The sequence below is a fragment of the Dermacentor albipictus genome, unplaced genomic scaffold (assembly GCF_038994185.2).
Source record: "Dermacentor albipictus isolate Rhodes 1998 colony unplaced genomic scaffold, USDA_Dalb.pri_finalv2 scaffold_42, whole genome shotgun sequence".
Lineage (NCBI taxonomy): Eukaryota > Metazoa > Arthropoda > Arachnida > Ixodida > Ixodidae > Dermacentor > Dermacentor albipictus.
The window spans coordinates 657,648-673,567 of NW_027225596.1; the positions used below are offsets into that span (position 1 = coordinate 657,648).

Below are 15,920 nucleotides of genomic sequence, written 5' to 3' on the forward strand. Positions count from 1 at the left end.
GGAACATGACGAGTAAATGCTGGTCGACAAGCAATAAATCGAATTTACACAAAAAGCAGAAGCAAAAACTGATGTGTGTCCATACAGATCTCAACAGAAAACGCATCCATCTCTGAAAGTGTCACTGAGCACGTTCTGGTGGGCGAGTTGGTTATACATGATTACAAAGAAGGCGCCAAATAAAACAACAGATGAAGGAAGGAGACACGAGACAACCACGTAGGCGCACTAAAAACTGAGCGCTTTATTTCTTGACATAGGAATATATAGCTACTGTCAAGGATCAAAACAACGAGAAGAAACAGGGCCGTCATGGGCATCGCACAAGGAAGCCACGATAGAGAATAATTTCTAAGTGTCGCTGTTTCGATAAGTGAATTTGATAGTTTCCTCTTAACAAATTCATTGTTAAGAGGAAGCTATAGCTCGCGCGCGGGCCCAACTCCGACGCGGCCTATTCAGATACATGTAAAACGCAAAAAAAGTTTTTCTGAGATAACCCCTGGACCGATTTTCATGAAATTTGTTGCATTTGAGAGAGAAAAGTAAGTGACTGAGAAAAGTAAGCGTAGCGACTGTCGGAAGCGGAATTTCGATTTAGGGCCGGAATGTTACAAGAATTTTCAAAAATTCGGAAGTTTCAAACAAATAGAAGCACGAAGTTTACAAATTCATAGCTCTGCATCAAGAACAGAAATCGCGGTTATGTGAAAGGTGTCCATTAGATCATTGCAAGCGAACAACTTCTATATGTCATCTTACATCTTACATGAACTTGTTAGGTTGAATACAAGGGTTCTGCAGCAGCTGTATTTCCATGTTATTAAATTTTTTTAACGTTCATGTGTAACATATCTTGCCCGCTTTAGATGTACTGTTTGATGCAATACACAGAATTTTGTTATAATTTTTTCTTGCACTGTTACGGAGTTGTAAACTTGATAGCTTCGTAGTGAGAAAATTTCCGGTTTTTGCCAATTTTTCATACAAAAATTGGCGACCTAAACAAAGAGATTGAAACCAACAGCCACTAGATCTTGAGTTTTTTCTTTTACACGCAACAAACCTCGTCGAATTTGGTGCAGTGGTTGCCGAGAAAAGCGAATTCTCCTTTTACATGTATTTACACAGGAGCACCTGAGCTAAAGCATGGGTACTAGATCGCACGCCCCATAGCGCTTCGGCGTCGCTGCACGGAACTACAGAGCGCGACACGTCGGGGGGGCCATAATTAGCTGTGCGAAACGTTCGCTTCGTGCGAGCGAGTGTCCTTGGTGCTGACGGCGGGCGGGCAACGACGCGCTGAAGCATCGAAAGAAGCGGAATGGGGTGCGTGCAGATAAAAAGAGGAAATGGGAAAAAAAGGAAGATACACTGAGCGGCAATCAAGTGTGCGCAGACACGCGCAACCCACCCGCATAGAGAGACGAGAGGCCGAGACCTCCGCGTGTTTCGGTAAGAGACGGCCGGTCACGTGACTGTACGCCTGCGACGTTCTTTAGTGTGCACCGCGGGATTCCGTGTAGTGCTACGGAGCAGGTTTCATTTCTTCTGCGTTTCTTTTAGTTCGTTTCTGGTTTCGCCGGCAAAAGTCTGCTCTGAAAGAGGTGGCAGAGAAACGGTGTCTCCTGTTCCAGGCAAGGTGAGCCAGACGGAGTTATCCTCGTTTTCTTACAGCAACTCCGAGATTAGATTTTTTTTAGCTTCCCGCTGCTTTTTTATCGCTTAAATTCTGCGTCGAAATAACATCGTTTGTCCCGTAGCGTTTGATAAACCAGTTCGTATCTCAATCTGCGTGGTTAGAATGGAAAAAAATAATACACTGCCGGCGCCTTGCCCTTTAGCAGACACCAGCTGCTGCGTAGACGTGGATTTGATTTTACAGTTGGTCAGCAACTGAATTCGATCGTTTTATCGAACAATGCGGAGCGAAAAATTGCAATCTCCGTGCGAAATGTGAGCACAAACGTAGCAGCAGTAAAGGTTAAATCAGGTTTTAAGCATTTGGAATAGAAACGCAGGTGTATCTGTGGCATTTTGATCTCGTGCATTTCGCCCGGACTTTTTTTTTGTAATTGCATTCTGTGTCTTCGTTGACAACTACCCGCTTAAGGGTTGCCGGCCCTTGCGTTACACAGCCTGCGAAGGTGGGCGGGAATCAGCGGCTTGGGATAAAAATTGAACGAGCACGGCCGTCCCAAATCGGTCCTATCGCGAGCGCGCAGAATATGGCGCGTTCCTGCACTAAACGCCAATACGAGGAAATAGAGCTCAACCTGAGGGATGGCAGACCTATACACGTGGTCCCTTGCATCCGCGTTCTTGGTATGACCATAGAAGCCAACGGAGCTAACTCTACGGCTATCTCAAAGATCCTTCGACAGACCGCCAATACATCCAGACTGCTGAAACGAGTGACCAACCGGCGAGGGGATATGGAGGAAGACAGCCTCATCCGCCTTGTCCAATCTTTTATCGTCCGTCACATTACTTATGTTGCGCCCTTTCTCAACTGGTACAAAGCTGAGACGACTAAACTGGACATCGTCATTAGAGGAGCCTATAAGCAGGCCTTAGGACTACCGAACCACACCAGCACGGAACTTCTACTACAATTAGGTATCCACAACACGCTAGACGAGTTAATCGAGGCCCAACGTCGATCTCAACTAGAGCGGCTTACTCTCACGAAAACGGACCGCAGCATTCTAAACAAGCTTAATATCACTTACCACCGTCAACATGGAGACAAACACCCAATACCACGCGACATTCAGCAATGGATACACGCCGACCCTATTCCGAGAAACATGCACCCAGACTACAACAAAGAACGCAGGAAGGCACGAGCTACTTCCCTCATCAAAGCTTACGCCAACACCGCGGGCGTCGCCTTCGTCGACGCAGCTGAGTACCAAGATGGACGGCGCTTTGCGGCGGTCACCACAGCAGGCGGCTTGCTCCGACATGCTGCCAGCATCATTACCAAAACTGCCGAGACTGCCGAGGAAGTGGCCATCGCCCTGGCCACTCTTGACCCAGCCTGTCACACCATACTGAGCGATTCTCGCGCAGCAGTCAACAACTACATCAAAAGTCGTATTTCTCATCAATCACTCCGTATCTTACGACAAGCCCCGCATTCGTCTGAAAATCAAATCACCCTCGTCCGGATCCCAGCACACGCCGGCGTTGTCCACCCGCACCTCACCAACCTCAACGAGGTTACACACTCCGTAGCACGAGGACTAGTCAACCGTGCCGGAGACGGTGCAGGTGCACCCGCAGGACGCGACCGCCTTACAAGATACAACGACCTTGTAAAGTCATTTTACCTCGCAAGAATAACCTTCCCCACCCCTCACCGCAAGTTAAACAGGGCACAGGCAACCACCCTTCGCCTGTTACAGACGAATACATACCCCTCCCTCACACGCTATCACACTGTATACCCCGACATCTACCCGAGCCAGACGTGCAAGGTCTGTAAAACTGAACCGGCAACATTCCCCCACATGCTATGGGAGTGCAAACACCAATACCGAGACCTTAATCCCGTGACCCTCTCGTCGAGAGGGCACGCCGCCCTGCGCAGCTCCCACCTCGACGACCAACTCTGGGCGACCCACCAGGCCTACGAAGCGGCGAAGAGGCAAGACCTCGACGTCCCATCGTGGGAGGCCTAGGCCCAGCCGACTAAACTGCTGGTGCTTATTAAAGTTCACTCTCTCTCTCTCATGCAAGTGCGCAACATTCCTGTTGAAAAGCCCGCATGCCTCACTAGGATATCAACTAGTTACATGTCATGACGTAGGTCCCCGTGTATTCTGGTCCTACAGGATCACTTAAGATTACGGCGTATGGAGCTTCTGCAGCATACAGAGACTTTTTTTTTTCGCTGATGTCGTAGACAGCATTTGAATCTAGCGTAGCCAGCTGTTTCCGGACGCTCAAACGTAGCCGATATGCGCGTTGCCTGGAGACCAAAATGAGTAAAATGCCGACAAAAGAAGGACTAAATTGCTTGACGAACGAAAATGGGCACCGTGTTGTGTTTTGCATTCGTATTGGCCACAGGGGTGGCAGCTAAATGCAGTACTAATGACGCTTTGCTCTGAGACTGACTCCCTTTCAGTTGCACAAACTGATCGCGATACTTCTCCGGCAAAAAACGACGTGCCAAAAATATCGTCCTCGTGACTAGCGCAACGATGTACCGGTTACAACGTTTGCGGTCACCAAGGCTTACGCGACAAAAACAGGAAGTGCATGAATAAGGAAGTGCGACGAAGGCTCTGTTATTTATTTCTGTCTGCGAAAAGTGCACGAACCCGTGCGATAGGCTTCTCTTTTCACTTTTCTTTCGTTAATTTTATCGTATACAAGCTCGCAACTTGAAATTTTCGGAGACTCACTGCCCTCGTTCGGACATGTTAAATTAGTTTGAAATTGCAGTATGAAGTTTTTATATAGGAGGTATACGTAGTGCTGGTGGATGATTTTTTTTTTCTAGAGAAGTGGAGGCGGGGGGGGGGGGGGGGGGGGGCGGAGTCAATCAGAATATTTTAGGCGATTGTAGGCACTGTTACGTATTCTGCGGGCTTTCTTTGCGGCTTGGCAAAAAATTACGTAACACCTATTGCGCAATATAAAGCAGGATCGGGAGTTCTTCAGGATGGTCTCCAATTTTCTCATTGAGACCTTTTCTCTGAATACATCTTTTGAGAAATTCATTCATTAATAATAGCTAATTATGTGATTAGGCGAAATAGAAATAGTTGTCTGACTTACTTGCTCCAAGCGACGGCAAGCAACGTTATATTGGTTCTGTCCAGCTACGTAGCACTTGCATGTTTTAAAAATTTCGGCACAAGTTACGTACACCCGGTATGCACGGGTTCGCACCAATTTGCTCATTATTCCGTGTCCATTTAGGCCGTTTGTCTCAAATAATTGGTCGTACATGAACTGTCTGTTACCTTTTTTTGCATTTGCTTTGACAGTAAATTCTGTTTGGCTCGGAAATTTGCTGATACTTGCTGTGTGCTTTGTACAGGGGGCCCGAATCTCTTCTTCAAGTGGAAAGGTTTCTGCATTTTGTTCGGGCATTCCTCCATACTTACGGAAAATAAATTGAAAATTTCAATGGAAATTGAAATATAAATCGCTACAATGTAATTAAATGGTGCTTTCATGTGAGCGTAATGGACTATGGGATGAGTCCGCGTGCTGACCCTGTGAAAGCACGCAGAAAGATATGAATCCGCGTTCTACATAGCACAAATCCGCGCAACGTTTATAAGCAAGCGAGATTGTGCACGTAAGGCTGTCACGCACATGAGTGACAGCGTCAGTGTGCGCGAGGGTGTACACGAGCGATAAATGAAAGAATGCTCATGTACTCGGATTTAACTGTACGCTAAAGAACTATGCAGGGAGGGGGGGGGGGAGGCAATTCACCCGGAGGCCCCCACTACGGCCTGTCTCGCGTCGACGCGGGGTCACTCAGGCATTGTTGACTCCGTAATTTGATTTCATTTAGTTACGAGCTTAACTTCCGCGGCGCCATGTTTTCTCCCAGCCACGATATAGCATACGAAACTCCGTGTCAGTAATTTTCTTGCATCCAGCAGTAGCCTCCGCTGCTGTTACAGGGGGTAAGGAAGTAGGCATGTGCGCAACCCCTCCACTCATTGAAATTTCTCTTTTGGTGTGCGGTCTTTCCAGCTCTCTTCTCGCATTCCCCCCCCTTTCCCGAACCCCTAAAAATATTTATGCCTACGCCACTGCCCGGCTGTGTTTGAACGCGGCAGTAACTCCTGTCTGGACCGCTGAGCCTTGGTAGACGGCGTTATCACGAGCGTGTTTTCCTTTTAAAGCGCCAGCTCTTGGCACCCGTTCCCGATTCGAACGTCGGCGCTCCCGGCATGACCGAGCGAACGAGCACAGCGCAAGACGAGAGCGAACGCGGAGCGAAGCGGGAGGTGAAAAAAAAAAAGTGGCGAGAGAGAAGAGCCGTGAGGAGGAAAGCGGAGAGGAGGGTGCAGCGGGACTACGAGGCGGAAAGCGGAGGAGGTGATGGCGAAAGCGTGAGAAGAAAAGCTAAATAGAAGTGAGGCGTGCAGACAGGACACAAGAGTAGAGAAGTGGACAACACGGCGTTCGTGTTGTCCACTTCTCTACTCTTGTGTCCTGTCTGCACGCCTCACTTCTATTTTGCATAATGAATCCTCACCAACTAGCTCAGCTTTCTGTCGTTCTAAGAAAAGCGTAGTGCCGCGCACGGGGGGCCTTTGCGGCGATGGCTACGAGATGGCGCCTGATTGGCGCGAGTCGTCTGGGCCTGTCGGTGATGTCTTCTGCGGATCGCGCCCACGCGTCACCCACGCGCTGGCCCCACGCACTGCCTCTCGCGATTTCCACGTTAGCGAGGCGGTCGCGCCACACTTCGCTCCGTTTGCAACGTGCCGCGCGAGACCGGTTGTACGCGCCAGCCAATGTATCGCGAAATGAAAAGACGTATAGAGCTGCGCTCAAATTTCGCGTCTGGGAGTATCGTAATCGTCTTTGGTTTTTTTTTTCGTGGCAGCTTTTTTTAGATGGCCTGTGGTGGATAGAGAGAGAAGAAACATTATTAATGAAGGCCGGCAGTTTCGTTGTAGTGGCCTCAGGTGGTGGCTCCAAGTCCTTGGACTCGGGCGGCATCTTTGGCTTGCCGGATGGCCCAGAGCTGGTCTGCCAACTCTGAACTTTTGAGAGCCGCCTCCCAGCGGCGGCGACGCCGATGGAGAAGGTCCCCGGCGGGCCCCGCAGCTGGGGCGGCGTCGGGGAGAAGCGAGCTCGAGGCTTCCCGTACTGTGGTAACGGCCGCGATTACGGACGCGTCGCGAACGGATGTGGTCCCATTACCGTGGTTGCCGGCACATTCCCAGAGGATATGTCGCAGCGTTGCTCGCTGTCCGCAAGCTTTACAGGCATCTCTTCGATATAAACCTGGGTAGAAGTGATGTAGGACCACGGGGCTAGGGTAGCTGTGTGTCTGGAGCAAGCGTAAAGTTACGGCCTCATTCCTGCTTAACTTGTGTGGTGGCGGGAATGTGCGTCTTTGGAGTCTGTAGTGTTGGGTGAGATCTCTGAACGTGGTCAGGCGATCGCCCCACGCCCATTGTGATTCTTGTTGCCGCATTTCTGTTGTAGTGTCCCGATCAGGCAGATCCGATGCCCCGCTCTCGGGGGCGGCGGCCACATAATCTGCGGCGGCTCGGCGTGTGAGACCTCGAGCCGTGGCGTGGGCCGCCTCGTTGCCCGCGAGCGGGATATCGGTGTGTGCCGGGGTCCAGAGGAGGAAGACTGTAGAATTTTGGGGTTGCGAGGGCGATGACGAGTCGCCGTCGTCCCAAATTTGGAGTATGCGGACCGCTTCCCGCGAGACGCGACCGCGCGCGAAGCCGCGGATTGCCGCCTGCGAGTCGCTGATCACGATCGCAGCGCTAGGCACCGTGGCCAGTGCTAGGGCTATTGCCGCTTCTTCGCCCGCCTCCATGTGTCCCGTGGTCACTGTAGCGCTCGCGAGGCACTTACCCGTGCGGTCTACAACCGCGATCGCGTGTGCACTTTTCTCTCCTTCATATCGCGCAGCGTCCGTACACCGCCTCGTTGGTGTTGCCAAACTTCTTCTGAAGGTCTCTTGCTCGTTTGTTGCGTCTCGCAGCGTGGTGCGTCGGGTGCATGTTTTTGGGAAGCGGCGGGATGATCAGGTGGTCGCGGACCCAGGCCTGAACCGCGATCTTTTCTCCATGCTGAGTGTGGTACGCGATGCCGAGTGCCTCGAGGATGCATCGACCTGTCTTTGAATTAGATAATCGCTCGTACTGCGCAATCTCGTGTGCCTCGATTAACTCGTCAAGTGAGTTGTGAAGCCCGAGCTCCAGAAACTTGTCGGTGCTCGCGTTGAGTGGAACGCCGACCGCCCTCTTGAAAGCCTTTCGTATCATGCATTCGACCTTGTTTTTTTCGCACCCTATCCACTTAAGGTAGGGCGCAACATACGTTATGCGGCTTATCGCGTACGCCTGCACGAGACGGGTCACGCAGTCTTCACGCATACCATTGCGTCTATTCGTGATGCGACGCAAGAGTCGGATCGTGTCATCTACCGAACGACGAAGTCTTCGCACCGTCTCTCCGTTATGGCCATTTGCCTGCAGGTGTAACCCCAGGATTCTAATTTTGTCTACGTGCGGTACGGGAGTACCATCTGCCAATATAATACGTATTTTAGAGTATTCCCGTTCTTCGTCGCGCAGGGTTTTATGACCTCTCCTTGTGGGTTTGTAGATTAACAGTTCGGACTTGGTAGCCGAGCACTCGAGGCCCGTTCCACGCAAGTAATTCTGGACCGCATCTACCCCTGCTTGTAGCGTTCGCTCGACGTGACCGTCACATCCTCCCCCGGGAACCCAGAGGGTGATGTCATCCGCGTATAGACTATGACGCAATCCTTCTATACCTCTGTTAATTTCTCGGGTAGACCGAGTAGAACTAAATTAAAGAGTAATGGTGATATGACGGATCCTTGCGGCGTGCCGGACGGACCCGTCTCAAATTCCGACGATTCCTCGTCGCCAACGACGATGCATGCACGCCTGCACACGAGGAAATCTCTAACGTAATTATACGTTCTTTGGCCAAGTCCTAACGTTCTAATTGTTTTTAAGATCGCTTCGTGTTTAACGTTATCGAAGGCCTTTTTAATATCTAGGCCGAGGATTGCCTTAGTGGAGCTGGTAGTGTCGTCTACGATCTGGTGTTTAAGCTGAAGCAATACGTCCTGTGAGGAGAGGTTGCGGCGGAATCCTAGCATGGTGTGCGGGAACGCGTCACGATCTTCGAGAAAGTCGGTCACGCGGGTGAGAACTGCGTGTTCCATGACTTTGCCAACGCAAGACGTAAGCGAAATCGGTCTAAGATTATCGAGGGTAACTTGCCTGCCAGGTTTAGGAATCATGATAACGCGGACCCGTTTCCACGCTTCGGGAAGCGAACCCTCTCGCCAGCACTCATTGACGTAGGCCGCGAGTCGGGAGATTAACTCGTCGTCTAGGTTGCGGAGAGTCTTGTTGGTAACCCGGTCCGGGCCGGGCGCCGATCGGGTGTTTAGTTCGAACAGGGCTATCCGAATTTCTGCTTCGCTAAATTCCGCGTCCAATTTCTCGTTTGCGACGCCGTCGTATTCGGCATGTTGGATGCTTTCGGCCTTCTTGAAGTAACGATCACGTATTGCGTCGAAGAAGTTATCACCTTTGTAATCTCTTACTAGTCTACGAGTCTTGTGGCCTTGAGCGGCCCTAGTTTCCTTCGGATCTAATAGCTGCCGAAAGAAGCGCCAAGCGCTCGCCCCGGCCATCTGACTCTCGAGGCCGTTGCACGTGTCTTCCCACTGTGCCCTGCACACCTGGAGTGTGTGTTCTTCAATCTCTCTGTCTAATTGTGCTATGCGTTTGCGCAAAGCCTTATTCTGTCTTTCACATTTCCATCTCTTTAGAAGTGCTCGCTTTGCTTCCCAAATGTGTAGCAGCCTGCGGTGGTGGATAGCATCATTTTATTTCTTGAGCTGGATGTCTCTGAGATGCGGACGTTGCTTGCACGAGAAATCGAAATGTAATTCAATAAATAAAGTTAATTTGCTAAAATTTGTAATTTACGAAGTGGCAATTTTGGCAATTACGGCAATGTGACAATTATGGCAATTTACGGAACGCAAATCATATTGACCGCAAAAACGACGGGGACATAGGAAGAAAACACATAAACAGTACAGGTGCATGTTCGCGATCTGCGCATGTTCCTTTTGCCTATATATGCCCACTGGCTGCTATGAATAAAACAGTTGAAAGTTACCGCCTGTGCTGTTTATGTGTTTTCTTCCTATGTCCCCGTCGTTTTTGCGGTCAATATGATTTGCAGTAAATACCAACTAGGCCAAACTGAAGCTCTTCTTACGGAACGCAGTCGGTCAGTTCTCAAGGCATATGCGATTGAAATTGATCCTCAGACTGACGCCAGTCTCGAGATAATAATTCCCAAAGAGGGAGACCAAATGCATTGGCGTTGCCGTTAATCTTGTGCTTTGACGCATAAAACTATTTTGTAGACGCATAAATGAAATGTATAAAACAGCAGTGCATTCTTCCCGCAAGTTTAGCGGCGCATACCGCGAAACCCATGCCATCCGCAGGATTCGTTCCGAGTCGATGTGACCAGTAAACTCACCGGCTAAAATTCCTAGATTGTAATGTGCCGCGTAAAGCAACTATAGCAAGGTCAAAAGCGTGGCAGTTTGAGCGAGTTGGTATGTCATGACTGTTTTAGGCTAGTAGCGCAGCTCGGAAGAGCAAAGAAGGAAGGTGGTGGGGGTGATCAAAGGGAACGGAAAACAGAGTGAGCGGAGCTTCGTAAGTATCGCCTTGCGATAGGCAGCGTTCCTATAGAAGATAACGCGGCTTGGCTTTTCACTTGGAAAATTGGAGGACGCTTAAGCTTCGCCTTCAAGAGTGGGACGCGACAGCGTTCCCGTCGACCCGCCAAGGGGTATAAGACAATGCGCTACGGCACAGCAATCACTTACGATGCGCCCCGCATCGGACTTAGCGCCCACCTATCACGCGGTAAGCGTCGAGCAACGCAGCGTTCGGCGCGGCAACGAAACGTGCGCCTGAGCGAACGAAACGAACCAAAGAACTCGGTGTCTCGGAGGGGAAACGATCTACGCCAGCCAAACGTCGTGATCGGCACGGGCAGAGAGATAGATAGTAATCTAAACCGGGAGCACGGCGAAGCGTCGTCAGGGGAGAGGGAGTCCCGCGACGCGCCTGGCAGCGGTCCCAATGCGCGCGCGGCGCGCCTCCTGTCGGGGCAGCGCCGTACATTGAGAGGAGGAGGTCTTCTATGTTTGCCGCAAGATGGCTCTGCGTGTGCGGAAAGCGCAGAAGAAATGCAGCGGAAACGCACTTCGCAACTCGTGTAATTGTGACTTCTGTACGTTACATGTTCATAATTACCGATATACACCGCAGTAGAACTTTCCACGGCTCGTTTCGAAGGCAACACCGCATTCACTAGAGGCGCGTTTGCACCGCTTGAAAGCATCGAACTCGTGGCTGAGTGGTAGCGTCTCCGTCTCACACTCCGGAGACCTGGGTTCGATTCCCACCGGGCCAATCTTGGAAGTTGCTTTTTATTTATGAAGCGCCTGCCGTGATTTATCGCTCACGGTCAACGCCGCCGACGCCGACACCCGACACCGACGCCGACGACACCGGCTTTTCTGCGACACGAGCTCCTTAACGCTATCGCGTTAAAACTCTCCGCCTAACGCCGGCGCTCGAGTGGCTCACTCCGAGTGGTGGGCGCGTGGAGATAAACGTTGGAATAACGTCGCACAGTGGCAAGCACACGCTCCGCTTCGGACGCGCAGCCCTTCAAAGAAAGAAGAAAAAATTACCGACGATTACGTTACTTCCTAATGCGAAATTTGAGCGCAGCAAATAAGCTGTTTCACCTTTTCGATAGATTGAGGCAAAGAAATCGAGCAACACATGTATGCGCTACCACAGAATTTTTTTTTTTTTCACACGTATTCCTTTAACAAAGACTCCACTAACAGTTCTTGACAGTCATGAAGGAAGCTTTGTGGTCGGAGAAATAGACTGATATATGTTCGACTTGGTACACCAATGCTTGATTCTCAAAGACGAGATCTATACAAGTGCCTCGCGAGGTTGTCACAGCCGTGGGACGCGTTACGAGCGAGAGGAACGGGATGTTCTCCCGCATAAGTGTTAGGAAATTGCTGTTTGTCTTTGTGTCAACATTAAAGTCCCCCGCTACTAACATCGGTGTGGATCGATGGACGGTTAATGCGAGTTGCAGGAAGTGCACGACGTCTTTCGTGAGTGCGGTAGGGGCGAAGTAGGCAGCTACTACCAGCAAGCCGTTGGGCAACTTTGCGGCGCACAGTTCGCCAACTTCAAAGTTCGAGCCGGCGCTTTGACAACCGGAGACTCGCAGGAAGGGGTGGGAGGGGGGCGGCGTGTACACCCAGCGGCAAACGATGGGGGCAGAAGCGCGTGCAGCAAGCGGACAACACGATAAAGGGAGGAGGGAAGAGATAGCAGCGACTGACTGATGCCGCTGACGCCGATAGTGAGTCAACCCCAGCTGCGGAGTTGGTTTCAGGGACAACGCCGCCGATGCCGACACAAACAATATGATACCCTCGCTTCCGCAGCGCTAAGAACCAGGGGGGGGGGGGGGACCCTTTCCTCCTCTTTCTGCATGGCGGCGACGGTGTTCTATGCAGTCACGTTATCTTGACTCTCTAGCGGCGTCAGCGGCATCCAGCGGTATCAGTCGGTCGCTGCTAGCGCTGGGGGGATGAAAGGGGGGCGGAGCTGGTTACGAGGCCGACGACAACACCGACGCGAAACCCAGGAACGGACGCCAAAGAGCTGCGCTCTAAAAAGCCTATCATTGAGGGACGCGGATCTCATGCGCGGAACGTGTGGAACGCTAGCAGCGAGAGCCCGCATATGTGCCGCTCTCTCGTTACTTTAATGGATATATATACTTTGTTTCTGAAAGACTTTTTATTCGTTCGTGATTTCGCTTTTTTTTACTTTTTACAGTTATGCTACGCGGCAAAAGATAACGCAGGCGGCATGATAAACATACGGAGAATGCGTTTCGTTGTATCGTGCAGCAAGCAGCATGGCCTGTTGTAGAGCGGCGCAGAAATCGTGTACCGATGAAACAAAAACAAACGCCGAACGCGACGACTGGATCAACTGCGACACGAACAGAGAAAAAAAATGTGTTAGGGAATCAAAGCACAATGTGGACAGCTAAGAAAGACCAGGAAATTACGTGTATGCGATTCAAAAATCAGTGACTGAAGCAACCACGCCTCCCAATGCATTCGCGGAATCAAATTTTGAGACGTGAGCCAATACCTATACTCAGTGAGTGTGCGTGGAAAATACGAGAAGATAAACATTTCAGTGTTCTTCATTGTTTGGGGGTTTCAGTGATTATTAATATTTCAGTATTCTTTCGTTTTGCGTAAAATGCGGAGAAATAGAGTAGCCGAGCCACTGCTTGCCTCGATCTTTCCACTGCAACCGATTTATAACAGAACATATATCCAGCGGATAAATATCTCACTTAAGTCTTGTCACCTTGTTTACGCGAACAGACTCTACCTGCACGACAAATTACATAGTGATGCTAGCTAATAAAAGAAAATCACCAACTAACTTTGTAATTGAACACCTGTGAGAACATGTCTCAATTAAAGAATTGAAGCCGCGAAATATTAAAGTCATGCCACCTACCCAGAGGTTCAAGAAATACGCTCTCAAATGTGCCGTAACATCTGCTGACGTTGCAACCAACCCTCGTCATCAATATATATAACGTGGGTCCATATGCCAAATGCGGCCAATTTTCATCCACTTCTATAGTCCTTCATTTATTATTTCTACATTTTAATTAAAACAGGTATATCACCTTGTAATTGCTTTAGTTTCATTGTCTGTACGTTGGCTTCACATGATTTTGATATGTGACCTTAGCAGCAGTTGTGGTGGCGAAAGGGTCTACCCTTCTTTTTTTTCTTTTTTTTTTTGCACTGGCCACTTCCTGAGCTCCTGCTCGCACGGGGCTCATTGTTCTCCCCCCTTCGAGCGATAAGTTGATCGGCCACGGCATTTTGAACATCCCTCCTGCGCCCGGCTTCTTTTCCTTCGAGTAAAAGGTTATCGGTCACAGTATTTCGAGAAGTCACGCACGCGCAGACACTTGCAACTTCCTGAGTGCATCTGAACTATAGAACTCGCCGCCCCCCTGGACAACGACAAACGCCTCCTTCGCGAACTTCGCGACTCGTGGTATGCCGGCGCGCTCGTTACTTCGGCAGCAGCTGCGGCGGGCCGAGAGGACGCGCCTATAACTCTTCACATTCGCCACTTTCCAGGCTGGGGAAATTTCGCCGTTACATTAACGGCTCCGTTTCTCTGTGTCAACCTCTTGCTGCCCTGCTGCTGCCAGTGTGAGATTCTTACTTTTTAGCGTGGGTTATTTTTTTCTTCAGTCTTAAGCACACGCTCGCACGGTTTCGTTCGAGCATGCCTCGTGACAGCGAAACCGCTTGTCTTGCCACGAGGGGTTGCCTGAGACAGGTCACGTGTCACGAGGTGCATTCACTGTAAGCATCCGTACCACGTGAGGAAGTGCTCGGGTGTTAATTTGACCCCGTTTAGGGCTACATGCAAATGTCAGACGCGCACAACAACCGCTACACGGAGCGATGGAATCCCTCCGTCTCATCATTGTCAGGGCGTCATTGTCAGGGCTGGATATATTGGCTGGAATAAATAAAGAGCTAACGGAGTTGATAGTATTGATCTCGGTATGAGTGTTATAAAGCGACAGGACAAACATGAAAATTAAATTTTGAGGTTCTACGTGCCAAAACCACTTTCTAATTATGACTAACTATGAAATCCACGGGTGTTTTCTCATTTCGCCACCATCGAAATGCGGCTGCCGTGGCCGGGATTCGATCCCGCGACCTCGTGCTTAGCGGCAAGCTTGACAAGGATACGAATGCCTAACTAAGCGAGCAGAGGTGATTGAAAGGAAGTATGACGCTGAGGACGTGACGCAACGGCCTTAGGTCGTAAATGAACAGGAGTGGCGAAGTAGACGCCAGAATCCAGATACATGGACTGCCAAAAGCGGACAGGGAAGACCTCCTAGAATGAGTAAATGAGGTCGTACGGTAAAGTAAGGTACGTGAATTAGCCGCTTACTCAATCATGGCATCGCAAAAGTCAAAAGTCATGGCAAAAGTCAAAAGCCCTGTAGTTATTGTCCGCTTCTTGCGGCAGACTTTGGCCGAGGCTGTTGGCTTTCCCCGAGCAATTATGCTCTCGATCATAGTTGAATTCTGTGTTTATCAGAGAAAATTTTACTAAGTCAAGTGAAGAAGTGCTCTTCTCAGCGAAATGGTGGGCCAAAGAAAAGCACTACACATGTGTAGTACAATAATGGAAAATTGTGCGAAAATATAGTCAGCCTATTGTGACCATAAGAAACCGGGGTGATCTAGAAAGTATGTGAATGCAGTGGTCCGGCAATTTTAAGTCTTCTTCATCAGAATGAGCAGCTGTGGCATAAGCCCATCTGGCCGTGCATCCGCTTTCTACGTAGTTTTCCTCGCCTCTCACAGACTGCATTCGAACACGCCATCATATTGCGGAGAGTATAATGAATTTAGCACTCTCAGAATCCTTCAGCTTTCATTTATCATTTTGAATGATGACCTAAATGTGGTACTGTAATGACACGGACATCATACATATTGATGATAACAAATATATATTTTTCAACAGGAAGAACAAGTGAAGTGGCAGAATATGTCTGTATTAGAGCTTAGTTGCAACTGCGCGTATATTGATGAACTGTCAATATGGAATGAAATTCACGAAGTGGTTCGCGAAAAATGTACAAAATTTGCGCATGGCTTGTTACAGACCTCTTGACGCCAATTGCACCTATAGTTCTTTACATTTCTGGAAAATCCGTTTTTTTCTTTTGTAAATCTGTAAACAATAGTACTTAGAGGTGCCCTATGCTCTCGAGCAATGCCGGAAAAGAGTACGTCCGTTTAGCTCGAATCGCACACGATGTCTGATGTTATTATGCTTGCTCCTGCGCGCGTTGCCGTAACTTGTGCATCGATGATCGACCTATATTTATTACAAATATGACACATGACTGTGTACAAGCTGGCACGATTAACGTAGCTATTAGTGATCACTTACCTACATGTTTTGTTGCTGACAGGCACCCGACGTGAC

The 15,920-nt window shown here is 49.7% G+C and overlaps 1 protein-coding gene across 1 annotated transcript in view; it reads left to right on the forward strand.

The window, feature by feature from the left end:
• The first annotated feature begins 1,432 nt into the window (after positions 1-1,432).
• The window catches only part of LOC139052891 (regucalcin-like), a 38,404-nt gene continuing 23,916 nt past the window's right edge, over positions 1,433-15,920 (forward strand). The window contains exons 1-2 of the mRNA XM_070530042.1: positions 1,433-1,455; positions 1,567-1,642. The gene's annotated coding sequence lies outside the window, so the exon portion shown is untranslated. The remainder of the gene's footprint in view (positions 1,456-1,566; positions 1,643-15,920) is intronic.